Here is a 13,605-nt window from a genome sequence, read left to right as displayed (position 1 = left end):
GCAGTGGCACCCTCTTGGCTCACTGCAACCTCCGCCTCCTGGGTTCAAGTGATTCTCCTGTCTCAGCCTCCTGAGTAGCTGGGATTACAGGTGTGCACCACCATGCCTGGCTAATTTTTGTATTTTTAGTAGAGACAAGGTTTCACCCTGTTGGCCAGGCTGGTCTCGAACTCCTGACCTCATGATCCACACACCTCGGCCTCCCAAAGTGCTGGGATTACAGGTATGAGCCACTGCGCCCAGCCAGAAGTTGTATTCTAAGCATGGCAGAACACGTTGAGCAAAGGTGTCAGGGTGGCTGGTGACATAGCACGATGGCCATGCCAGCCCCAGACTCACTCTCCCAACTTATTTTACAGGACAGAGGCGTACATTTTTATCTCACTGTTTGCTAAAGTCAGGTCTCCATCAGCTTTCTTTAAATCACTTTTATTTCTGTTTTTCATTACCAGGGTCTGAACCCAACTTAGAGACCTCCTGTGAGGTTCTTGTGGACAACCAAGACCCTTAAGAGATGTCTGAGCGTTACACACCATGTCTGCTGCACAGACGATCAAATGAAGTTTTCGAGGTCAGTGGATGATGGGTGGATATAGATGGGTCTGAGGGTAGGAAGTGGTGGATGGATGAATGAATGGACAGACAGCCATCTGCATGCACGAATGGGTGGATCACTTGCTGTAAGGATGGATAAAGAGATAGATGGCTGGATGAATGAATAAATGGGCAGACAAATGGGTGGATGGATGAGAGGATGAGTGGATAGATGTATGGAAAGATGAGTGGGCGATTGGGTGGATAGATAGTTGGATGGATGGATGAATGGATGGATACATGTGAATAAATGGATGAATGGATGGGTGGGTGGATGAATAGATGAATGAATAGATGACTAAATGATGAATGGATGGGTGGGTGGAGGAATGGATGGATAAATGGACAGATGAATAAATGGATGGATGAAAGCGGGGATAAATGGATTGATCTATGGATAGATGGATAGATAGGTGAGTGGATGGGTGGGTGGATGGATGGTTGGAAGGATAGATGGATGGACAGATTACTGGGTGGATGGAGGAGTAGAGAGATAGATGGGTAGGTGGGTGGATGGATGGATAAATGGGTGAACAAATGGATGGATAGATGGGTGGACAGATTACTGGCTGGCTGGATGGGTAGAGAGATAGATGAGTAGGTGGGTGGGTGGATGGATAGATGGATGGATGGATGGATGGATGGATGGATGGATGGATGGATGGATGGATGGATGGACGGACGGATGGATAGATGGATGGACAGACAGACAGGTGGATAGATAGCTGGATAGATGGGTGGGTAGAAGAATAGATGGATGAATGGATGGATGAGTAGGTGAATAGATGGATTGATGGACAAACAAGTAAATTTTTACCTGACATTTTTGTATTGTCGTATAACTTTCTATGTGTTGATTCACTGGGAAATAATTGTGATACATGGATATTGGACTTATTAGCTCATGTCTGCTGAGAAGAAAACAACACAGGGCCATAGAGTTCATTAGCAGTGGGCTGGGATCAAAACGAAGGGCTCTTTGATTCTGAGTTCAGGCCATTTGGACCACTTTGCCTTGTGACTGCCCCCAGATCACTGGAATTTTCCTCGCGGTTCACAGCGCCCAAAGGTAAGCAGTATTTGGTAGCCTAGAGTTCATACATTGGAAATTTCATGATCTGTGTCCCCTCAGTGGTACAAAGCATTTTTACAGCAATAATTAATTTGGCAATAACTTGATGTGTGAGCCTGTGTATGCGTCTTTTCAGCTGGCTAGTACAGTATCAGTGATGCCATGTTCGCATGCTAAATACCAGCCAAAGACATGCAAGAAAAGAAGGGCAGGCCGGGCTCGGTGGCTCGTGCCTGTAATCCCAGTACTTTGGGAGGTTGAGGTGGGTGGATCACCTGAGGTCAGGAGTTCGAGACCAGCCTGGCCAAAATGGTGAAACTCCGTCTCTACTAAAAATACACAAATTAGCTGGGCATGGTGGTGAGTGCCTGTAATCCCAGCTACTCAGGAGGCTGAGGCAGGAGAATCACTTGAACCTGGGAGGCAGATGTTGAAGTGAGCTCAGATCACACTACTGTACTCCAGCCTGGGCAACAGAGCAATATTCCATCTCAAAAGAAAAAAAAAAAAAGGGGGCACAGCCTACCAGAGCTGCTCAGACACATGTTCTTTATCTGAATTTTTGGGGGTCAACTCAAAATCCAATCAACCGATGACAATGACACCCTAGAAACTGTTCCCAGATCAGACAGTAAAATTTCACAGATTCTGCCTTTGAGTCATGGGAATTTGAGTCGCTGTAGGTTCAGGAGAAATATCTCATGCATACAATTCCAGAGAGTCAGGGGCCAGCCTTTTCTGTAAAAAGAGAAACAAAATGGAATTGCACATTGGCATGGACCGGATGCAAGGAAACATCACTAATTTAAGCTCCTTTACAAACCCTATCCTAGGAAGCACTTTCCTTCTTCACTTTCAGCAGTCAAGCCTCTCCAGTGTCATTGCGTCTAAACCTGTTGACATGATGGGGCTGTGCTTCACCTGGAAGATGGTCTCTATTCCTGACCATTCTGAAGGCAAAGAACTTGAAATAAGTTCAAATTCAAGTTGCAGCACATCCACGGAGCAGCTGGAAGTGCTGCCTGTGGCCTGTCGTAATGGCAGGGTAGCAGGGAGAGAGAAATGTTTTTCTTCACCCATCATCGGCTTTATGACTAAGGCCCCTAGAACAAAAACAGAATAGCAAGAGAAAAGCAGGTCCATGTATTTAGGTTTTATGTGACATGGAAGCCATCATAAGAAATAAATAGGGAAATCTGAGTATTTTTGTGCTTCGGTTTTGGTTTTTTGTTTGTTCGTTTGTTTGTTTTTTGAGATGGAGTCTCACTCTGTCGCCCAGGCTGGAGTTCTATGGCGTGATCTCGGCTCATTGCAACCTCCACCTCGTGGGTTCAAGCGATCCTCCTGCCCCAGCCTCCCGAGTAGCCGGGACTATAGGCAAGCACCACCACGTCTGGCTAATTTTTATATTTTTAGTAGAGACGGAGTTTCACCATGTTGGCCAGGCTGGTTTCGAACTCCTGACCTCAGTTGATCCACCTGCCTCGGTCTCCCAAAGTGCTGGGATTACAGATGTGATATGCTTAGTTTTAATGAAGAGTGAACAGTGATGGAGAAGTGTGATTATTGGACAAGTGTGACAGGAATGGGGTCCCGAACCAGACCCCAAGAGAGGGTTCTTGGATCTCAAGCAAGAAAGAATTCAGGGTGAGTCCACAGAGTAAAGTGAAAACAAGTTTATTAGGAAACAAAAGGAATAAAGAATGGCTACTCCATAGACAGAGCAGCCCCGAGGGCTCCTGGTTGCCCATTTTTATGGTTATTTCTGTGTATATGCTAAACAAGGGGTGCATTATTCATGCTTCCCGTTTTTAGACCATGTAGGGTAACTTCCTGATGTTGCCATGGCATTTGTAACTGTCATGGCGCTGGTGGGAGTGTAGCAGTGAGGATGACCAGAGGTCACTCTTGTGGCTATCTTGGTTTTGGTGGGATTTGACCGGCTTTTTTTTTTTTTTTTTTTTTTTACTGCAACCTGTTTCATCAGCAAGGCCTTTCTGACCTGTATCTTGTATCAACCTCCTATCTCATCCTGTGACTTAGAATGCCTTAACCATCTGGGAATGCAGCCCAGTAGGTTTTAGCCTCATTTTACCCAGCCCCTATTCAAGATGGAGTGGCTCTGGTTTACACACCTCTGGCAAAAGGATCTGATCTAATGAGAATAAACTGCGGGAACTTAGCAGGGCCTGTTTGTTCAGATTCTTCTGCGTCCCTGCGTGTTCAGAGTTAAGGATATTCTCTTCCTCCTGGTATAGGGAGGGGACCTCTGGAGTGGGGGTCCCGTGACCTGCTTCAGGGTAAGATCAGAGAGTCCTTCTGAGCTTTTATGACCTACGTTAAGGAAGACCCGTGAGGGTAAGGTGAAAGTGACCTTCTTACTTACATTGTTTTCTCAAATGCCACAGTTCCGGGTGAAATGTTTCCTGACCCCATCAGGAAAAGCAAAGCAAGGAGAAAACAATTTCGGGGGACAAGACAAGTAGATATAGCAGATGGGGGAGGTTTGTGGTCAACTGTATCACTCTGAGAGGCATTCAAGGAATATTTCAGAATTTCTGATAGCACACACCAGGAACAGCCTAATCTCCCTAAAAGGAGTCTAGTTCATTACTGAGTTTATGGCTTCCCTACATTTACTTGTTTCTGACCACAATCAGATAGATAGATAGATAGATAGATAGATAGATAGATAGATAGATAGATAGATAGATAGATAGATAGATAGATAGATAGATAGATAGATAGATAGATAGATAGATAGATAGATAGATAGATAGATAGATAGATAGATAGATAGATAGATAGATAGATAGATAGATAGATAGATAGATAGATAGATAGATAGATAGATAGATAGATAGATAGATAGATAGATAGATAGATAGATAGATAGATAGATAGATAGATAGATAGATAGAATTTTTTTTTTTTAATACAAGGTCTTCCTCTGTCCCCCAGATAGATAGATAGATAGATAGATAGATAGATAGATAGATAGATAGATAGATAGATAGATAGATAGAATTTTTTTTTTTTTTAATACAAGGTCTTCCTCTGTCCCCCAGGCTAGAGTGCAGTGATGCAATCTTGGCTCACTGCAACCTCTGCCTGTCCGGTTCAAGTGATTCTCTTGCCTCAACCTCCTGAGTAGCTGGGAGTACAGGCATGCACCACCATGCCCAGCTAATTTTTGTATTTTTAGTAGAGACTGGGTTTCACCATGTTGGCCAGGCTGGTCTCAAACTCCTGGCCTCAAGTGATCCATCTGCCTTGGCCTCCCAAAGTGCTGGGATTACAGGCATGAGCCACTGCATCTGGCCTGACCACTGCCATATTTAATGAAGAGGAGACCCCTCCCTCCCTGAGGGTGACGGAGGGCATCACATCCAGCCTTTGTGACAAGGAGAAAGTGTTGGTCAGCACTAGAAGTAGAAAGGGTGTGTTTTAGTCTGTTTTCTGTTGCTATCACAGAATACCACAGACTGAGTAGCTTATTAAAAATAGAGGGTGTTTTTAACTTGCAGTTGTGGTGGCTGGGAAGTCCAAGGTGGAGCAGCTGAATCTGATGAGGGCTTCATTCTGGTTCATAGCTTGGAGAGAAAGTGGACGAGGAGAGAAGGTATGTGCTCAAGAAAAACAAGGGGGCCACAGTCCCACAATAGCTAGCCCCTTCCTTCCAGAGACATTAATTCCACTTAATAACCTAATTACCTCTTCAATGTGCCACCTGCAAATGCCATTGCTCGACGAGTAGAAAAGCTTTTCAGACCTTCTCTCCTCTTCCAGGGCCAGGCACAGTGGCTCATGCCTGTAATGTCTTTGGGAGGTCAAGGCAGGAGGATTGCTTTGAGGCTAGGAGTTCAAGACCAGCCTAGGCAACTAAGTGTGGTCTCATCTCTACACAAAAAATTTTTTTTTTTGAGATAGAGTCTAGCTCTGTCGTCCATGCTGGAGTACAGTGGTGTGATCTCAGCTCACTGCAACCTCCGTCTCCTGAGTTCAAGCAATTCTCCTGCCTCAGCCTCCCAAGTAGCTGGGTTTACAGGTGTGCGCCACCACACCCGGCTAATTTTTGTATTTTTAGTAGAAACAGGGTTTCACTATGTTGGCCAGGCTGGTCTCAAACTCCTAACCTCAGGTGATTCCTGTGCCTCAGCCTCCCAAAGTGCTGCGATTACAGGCATGAGCCACAGTGCCCACCTCCCCCGCCTCCCCATTTTTTTTTTTTTTTTTAAATTAGCCAGGCATGCTGATTGCTTGAGCCTGGGAGGTGGAGACTGCAGAGATGTAATTGCACCACTGCACTCCAGCCTGGGCGACTGAGACCCTATCTCAAAATACAACAAAATAAAAAACAAGAATGCAGACTCGGAGCACAGCCGAAACCAAGTTTTAGCTGCAAGACAGGTTATGGGAGGGAGAAAGGAAAAGGCTTTGCTAGCAAAAGTGGGCTCGTTATGTAGATGCAACTTCACAGGTAGAAGCCCCCAGAGAGAAGAGATGGTGAATATTTCTTTTCAGGTCTTTAAAAGCTCCATACTCTCAGTTAATCTCTCCTAGATCCGGACAAGAGAAGAGTTGGTCACTTTACAGCTGACTGTCTAATCCAGACAAGAGAAGGGCTGGCCGCCTTACAGTAGACCCTCTACAGATCAACAGACGCAGGGTTCCCCCACAAAAGACAGTGTTTCTTCTTTTTTGTTTTCCTTCACCTTTAATTTAAAATTCAAGGGTGCATGTGCAGAATGTGCAGGTTTGTTACCTAAGTAAACATGTGCCATGGTGGTTTGCTGCACAGATCAACCTATCACTCAGGTATTAAGCCAGCATCTGTTAGCTATTCTTCCTGAGGCTCTCCCTCCCCTTACCCCCGAGCTTTTCACAGTCCCCAGTGTGTGTTCTCCTCCCTGTGCTCTCATTCTTCAGCTCCCACTTATGAGTGAGAACATGCAGTATTTTATTTTGTGTTCCTGCATTAGTTTGCTGAGGGTAACGGCTTCCACCTCCATCCATGTTCCTGCAAGGGACATAAACTCATGCTTTTGTATGGCTGCATAGTATTCCATGGTGTATATGTACCACATTTTCTTTTTTCTTTTTTTCTTTTTGAAATGGAATCTTGCTCTGTCACCCAGGCTGGAGTGCTGTGGTGCAATCTCAGCTCATTGCAACCTCTGCTTCCCAGATTCAAGCGATTCTCCTGCCTCAGCCTCCCGAGTAGCTGGGATTACAGGCACCCGCCATCACACCAAGCAAATTTTTGTATTTTTGGTAGAGACGGGGTTCCACCATGTTGGCCAAGCTAGTCTTGAACTCCTGACCTCAAGTGATCTGCCCGCCTTGGCCTTCCAAAGTGCTGGGATTACAGGCGTGAGCCACTGTGCCTGGCCACCACATTTTCTTTACCCAGCCTATCATTGATGGGCATTCAGGTTGATTCTGTGTCTTTGCTATTGTGAACAGTGCTGCAGTGAACATACGCATGCATGGATCTTTATGATAGAATGATTTTTCCTTTGGGTACATACCCAGTAATGGGATTGCTGGGTCAAAGGGTAATTCTGCCTTGAGGTCTCTGAGGAATCGCCACACTGTCTTCCACAGTGGTTGAACTAATTTACACTCCCACCAACAGTGTAACAGTGTTCCTGTTTCTCCACAACCTCACCAGCACCTGTTGTTTTTTGACTTTTTAATAATCGCCATTCTGACTAGTGTGAGATGGTGTCTCGTCATTAGCTTTGATTTGCATTTCTCTGATGATCAGCGGTGTTCAGGTTTTTCCATATGTTTTTTTTTTTTTGGCCACATGAATGTCTTCTTTCGAGAAGTGGAAAGATAGCATTTCAGGAGTACTCCCCAATATATTAAAGAAATATATTTTGAGATAAAATATTTTTATTTCCTTTAGTATGTTTTATTTATTTATTTTTATTTTTTATTTTTCTTTGAGACAGGGTCTTGCTCTGTCACCCAGGCTGGAATGCAATGGTGTGATCTCGGCTCTCGACAACCTCCACCTCCCGGGTTCAAGCAATTCTCCCACCTCAGCCTTCCAAGTAGCTGGGATTACAGCTGCCTGCCACCACAACTGGCTCATTTTTTTGTATTTTTAATAGAGATGGGATTTTGCCATGTTGGTCAGGCTGGTCTAAAACTCCTGAGCTCAGGTGATCAACCCGCCTCCCAGAGTGCTGGGTGTACAGGTGTGAGCCACTGCGGCCAGCCTGTTTCTTTTCTTATACAAACAAACCTATGATGATAAAGTTTAATTTATGAATTAGGCACAGTGAAAAATGAACAACAGACTCATAATGAAATAGGACAATTATAACAATATACTGTAGTAAAAGTTATGTGAATGTGGTGTGCTCTTTCTCTCTTTCATGTGTGTGTCTCAGTCTCTCTCTTGAAATATCTTAGTATTTTCAGCCTATAGTTGACCAGTGATAACGGAAACCACATGTTGTAGGCTGTTCTTGCATTGCTGCAAAGAAATACCAGAGACTGGGTAATTTATATGAAAAAAAAGAAGTGGGCTGGGCACGGAGACTCACGCCTGTCATCCCAGCACTTTGGGAGGCTGAGGCGGGAGGATCACTTGAGGTCAGGAGTTTAAGATCAGCCTGGCCAACATGGTGAAACCCTGTCTCTACCAAAAATACAAAAAATTAGTCGGGGTCGTGGTGGGCACTTGTAATCCCAGCTACTCAGGAGGCTGAGGCAGGAGAATCTCTTGAATCTGGGAGGCAGAGGTTGTAGTGAGCTGAGATCGTGCCACTGCACTCCAGCCTGGGCGACAGCAAGACTCCCGTCACACACACACACACACAAAAGGTGTCATTGGCTCACGGTTCTGCAGGCTGTGGAGAAAGCACGGCACCAGCATCTGCTCAGCTTCTGGGGGGCCTCAGGAAGCTTCCAGTTATGGTGAAAGATGAAGTGGGGGTGAGCATATCACACGAGAAAAACAGGAGCAACTCGGGGGTGGTGAGAGGTGCCACAACACTGAACCAGCCAGATCTGGCAAGAACTAACCCACTATTGTGAGGACAGACATAAGCCATGAGGAATCTGCCCCCATGACCCAAACACCTGCCACCAGGCCCACCTCCAGCATTGGGCATGACAATTTGACGTGAGATTTGACAGGGACAAATATCCAAACTCTTTCACCACAGAAAGCAAAACCACAGATAAGGGGGGCTACTGTGCATTGTGCAGGAAGGCAGTGCCTCGGAGCCGGCTGGGGGAAGGAGCAGGTCTCTCTGCTGCCAAACAGTTTTGGGAGATTACCTACCATCACTTCTCTCTGTCCCAGAATCACACAAAATGGTCAGCTGTGCCAGGTACCTTGCCCACTTGCCCAATTCTCTCCACCTTTCCTTCTGTCTCCTTCCACATGTGACCACCCCCTTCACACTCCCATCGTCGCGTCTAAAGCTTGCTCCACGCATTGCATGACAGCCAGTAAGTGTATAGACAAGGTGTGAAGGTAAGGACAGCAGCTTTATTTTGAAGAACCAGCAAGTCGAGAAGACAGAAGAGTGCCGTCCTAAAAAGCCATCTTTAAAAAAAAAATTATTATTATACTTTAAGTTCTGGGATACATGTGCAGAATGTACAGGTTTGTTACATAGGTATACATGTGCCATGGTGGTTTGCTGCACCCATCAACCTGTCATCTAGGTTTTAAGCCCCACAGGCATTAGGTATTTATCCTAATGCTCTCCCTCCCTTTGCCCCCCACCCCGCAACAGGCCCCGGTGTGTGATGTTCCCCTCCTTGTGTCCATGGGTTCTCACTGTTCACCTCCCACTTATGAGTGAGAACATGTGGTGTTTGGTTTTCTGTTCCCGTGTTAGTTTGCTGAGAAAGATGGTTTCCAGCTTCATCCATGTCCCTGCAAAGGACATGAACTCATTCTTTTTTATGGCTGCATAGTATTCCATGGTGTATATGTGCCACATTTTCTTTATCCAGTCTATCACTGATGGGCATTTGGGTTGAAAGAACCATCTTAATAGAATTTTAGGCTCCTTTTATGCTGGGGGGAGAGGGAGGGTGATAGAGGGCAGGAGGTGAGCAATGATCGTAGACATCTGGGCGGCTGTTATGGTCCAGGGGGCCTTGTGGAACTTCCTCGTCCTTGGTCAGGTCACAGTGCTCTTACAAATCTTTGACATAGCATTTTTCCTTCTGTGTACATCCTCCTGATCCCCTTGGGGGTTATTTTTGGGAAGGGACTATGATCATTCTTGCTTTAAAGTTAAACCATAATCTGAATTCATGATTAGCTTGGCCTATTTGTAGGAATGAGCAAACGCAGTTAGCTTGTGAGGTAAGAAGCAAGACGGAGTGAATGGTGCTAGGTTTTTCTCACTATTAGACTCACACATAGGTTCTTGGCCAAGGAAGTACATGACGAACACATTCTCTCTCCCTTTTTTTTTTTTTTTTTTGAGACAGAGCTTCGCTCTTGTCCCCCAGGCTGGAGTGCAATGGTGCGATCTTGGCTCACTGCAAGCTCCGCCTCTCCGGTCAAGAGGTTCTCCTGCCTCAGCCTCCTGAGTAGCTGGGATTACGGGCGCCCGCCGCCATGCCTAGCTAATTTTTTGTATTTTTAGTAGAGACAGGGTTTCACTATGTTGACCAGGCTGGTCTCGAACCCCTGACCTCAAATGATCCGCCTCGGCCTCCCAAAGTGCTGGGATTACAGGTGTGAGCCACCACGCCCACCCCAACATGTTCTCTTGTTAGAGGCATTTGAACCAGAGCAACTCCATCTTGAATAGGAGCTGGATAAAATGAGGCTGAGAACTGCTGGGCTGCATTCCCAGGAGGTTAGGCATTCTTAGTCACAGGATGAGATAGGAGGTCAGCACAAGATACGGGTCATAAAGACCTTGCTGATAAAACAGGTTGCGGTAAAGAAGCCAGCCAGAACCCACCAAAACCAAGATGGTGACGAGAGTGACCTCTGATCGTCCTCACTAATTATATCCTAATTCTAATAAATTTGCTTCTCAAAGATACTCCCACAAGTGCCATGACAGTTTACAAATGCCATGGCAACATCCAGAAGTTACCATATATTGTCTAAAAGGGGAGGAACCCTCAGTTATAGAAACTCCCGTTTCCCAGAAAACTCTTATATTTAGCATATAATATGGTATTTAGATTATATGCTAAATGCCCTTTGTTTAGCATATGATCAAGAAATAACCATAAGTATACTCAGTCAAGCAGCCCATGCTTCTGTTCTGTCTGTGGAGTGGCCATTGTTTTATTCCTTCCTTCCTTTTTTTTTTTTTTTCCCTGAGACAAGATGTCACTCTGTCACCCAGAGTGGAGTCCATTGGCACAATCAGAGTTCACTGCAGCCTCAACCTGTTGAACTTAAGCAGTCCTCCCACCTCGGTCTCCCAAGTAGCTGGGACCACAGGTGCACGCCACCACACCCAGCTAATTTTTGTATTTTTGGTAGAGACAGAGTTTTGTCTTGTTGGCAAGGCTGGTTTCAAACTCTTGGGCTCAAGCATTCCGCCCGTCTCAGCCTCCCAAAGTGTTGGCATTACAGGCATGAGCCACCCTGCCCAGCCCTTTTACTTTCTTAATAAACTTGCTTTCACTCTGTGGACTCATCCTGAATTTTTTTTCTTGCATGAGATCGAAGAACTCTCTTGGGGTTTGAATTGGGACCCCTTTCTAGTAACACTTTGACTCCTCTGTTCAGATGTCATCACTCCCTCCAGCAAACCTGGAGTGTTCAAACTCTTTTCCATCCATCCTTTCCTCTCAAGGCAAAGAGGCAACTTGGCTATTCTCATAGGCAAACAGATAGGAGATGTAGGAATTCATAGGCAGATGTTCGAGCTATTGATAAACAAGATGGCAGCTTGTCTTGCTGCTTAGATATGAAAGATGCCATTGCTTGCTCGTGAAAAAAAATGAAGCATGTTCCTGGAGTTCACCAATATGGCGTGGACTTTATCTCCTTATCAGTATCAGTCAGTGCAAGACGGTCCAACCTCTGGGTGCCAAGACACGCGCTCATTTTCCCAATGGCATTCTCTTATCCCTTGAGCCTGCTTTCCCACCTGCTATGGTTTGGATCTGTGTTCCCACCCAAATCTCATGTCAAATTGTAATCCCCAATGTTAAAGCTGGGGCCTGGTGGGAGATGGCTGGGTCATGGGGATGGTTTTTCATGAATGGTCTAGCATCCTCTTCTTGGTGCTGTTCTCATGCTAGTGAGTGAGTTCTCACAAAATCAAGTTGTTTAATAGTGTGTGGCACCTCCCTTCTCACTCTCTCTCTTGCTCCTGTTCTAACCACGTAAGATGCACCTGCTTCCCCTTTGCCTTTCACCATAATTGTAAGTTTCCTGAGGCTTCCCTAGTCAGGCTTCCTGTCCAGCCTGCAGAACTGTGAATCGATTAAACCTCTTTTCTTTATCAATTACCCAGTCTCAGGTATTTCTTTATAGCAGTGAAAGAAGGGCCGAATACACCACCCATTGAGCAGATTGGAAGTGCAAGAAAACTAGCACATGCCCCCATCCTAGAAGCAGCCTCAGCCAACACATTTTGGGAAATGACCGAAAAAGACCCCAGTCTTCCTCACTCCTCGGGTGGGATGACCCTGAGTCTCCAAGCTCTCATTGCAGTCACTGGCTTGATAATATCTTCTACTCTCTGTCTTCCTTCCCTCTCCCCTCCCACCCTCCCCAAACACAAAGGCTTTGTAGTAAAATCGTGGTCTCAAGGTCTGCTTTCACCTCCTTGAAATCTAGACTTTCTGTGCTTCCAGAAAACATGTTGAAATGTTACCTGTCAATTAAATTCTGGGAAGCCTGGGTGTATCACAGTTTGAATCATACAGAGAGACACCATGAAGAGCCTGGAGTTTGGTGAACTTTGTTGAAACCCCTCCTTCACTTTCCTTGTTGAATCCAATCCAGTCCTCATGTCCTCATGAGTTCGTTTTCATTTCCTAAATGACATCCATGGAAAAATAATGGGGAGAAAGGAAAGCACAATTTTACATGTGTGTCTGACAGGCTCTGAAAGGGAGCCAGAGAATGTAGTTAGCATCCACAAATTATGGAATAAGGTATTTCCCATCTTCTTAACACACACAGCAGTTCTAAGGGGCCTGCAAAAACCCCAGCGGCCTTTCAGTGTCCCACACATCTTAGCACACATAGATACTTATATCTCTCCTATCAAGAAACAAATATGCATGCATATCATTATTTTGGAGATATAGCATGAGCACTTTGTTTGCAAGAAACAAATATGCACGCATATCATTTTGGAGATATAGCGTGAGCACTTACATTTTTTGCAAGAAACAAATATGCATGCATGTCATTATTTTTGGAGATACAGTGAATGCACTTTTCAGTTACATGCTCAAAATGTTTGGTAAACTGAAAGTGGTGGTCATTACCCTTAATTTCTGCAAGGAATAAGCAAGTATGTCCTGGTGGCACATTGCTACGAATAAAGCAGACTATGTCAGTGCTACGGGAGTTCTATGGAAAGCATGAACCACAACATGGTTTTTCCTGTCTTGTTCGTGATGCTTATTTATAACGGGAGAGAACAGAATATTGGCTTCATTCATGTCCTTGATTTATGATGGAATCCATAGGAATCTGCCATCTTGGGTGAATGAGCAATACCTAAAGGAATGTCCTATATGATACCGAGCTATACCACCACCCAAAATATGACTTAGGAGACCAAGATTGCGATTTTTATAAAAAGCTCGTAAGCAATCATTGGTGTTAGTGGGTTTTTTTTGTTTGTTTTTGTTTTTGACAGAGTCTCACTCTGTCACCCAGGCTGGAGTGCAGTGACATGATTTTGGCTCACTGCACACTGCAACCTCCATCTCCCAGGCTAAACCAATTCTCATGCCCCAGCCTC

General features: G+C 45.2%; 1 long non-coding RNA gene across 3 annotated transcripts in view; it reads left to right on the top strand.

Moving 5' to 3' along the window:
- Positions 1-13,605, top strand: part of LOC105478061 (uncharacterized) — a 47,275-nt gene that overhangs the window by 1,114 nt on the left and 32,556 nt on the right. For 2 of the 3 annotated variants that reach the window (XR_011618530.1, XR_011618532.1), the window contains exons 2-5: positions 453-571; positions 1,496-1,663; positions 5,194-5,288; positions 7,627-8,592. This is a non-coding gene — a long non-coding RNA (uncharacterized lncRNA). Of the gene's footprint in view, positions 1-452; positions 572-1,495; positions 1,664-5,193; positions 5,289-7,626; positions 8,593-13,605 lie in introns of those variants that run through there. The other variant, XR_011618531.1, reaches the window with a different exon arrangement.

Source organism: Macaca nemestrina, chromosome Y, assembly GCF_043159975.1.
Source record: "Macaca nemestrina isolate mMacNem1 chromosome Y, mMacNem.hap1, whole genome shotgun sequence".
NCBI lineage: Eukaryota > Metazoa > Chordata > Mammalia > Primates > Cercopithecidae > Macaca > Macaca nemestrina.
The sequence above is the reverse complement of the archived record's forward strand: the minus strand, read 5'-3'. Positions and strand labels throughout refer to the sequence as shown.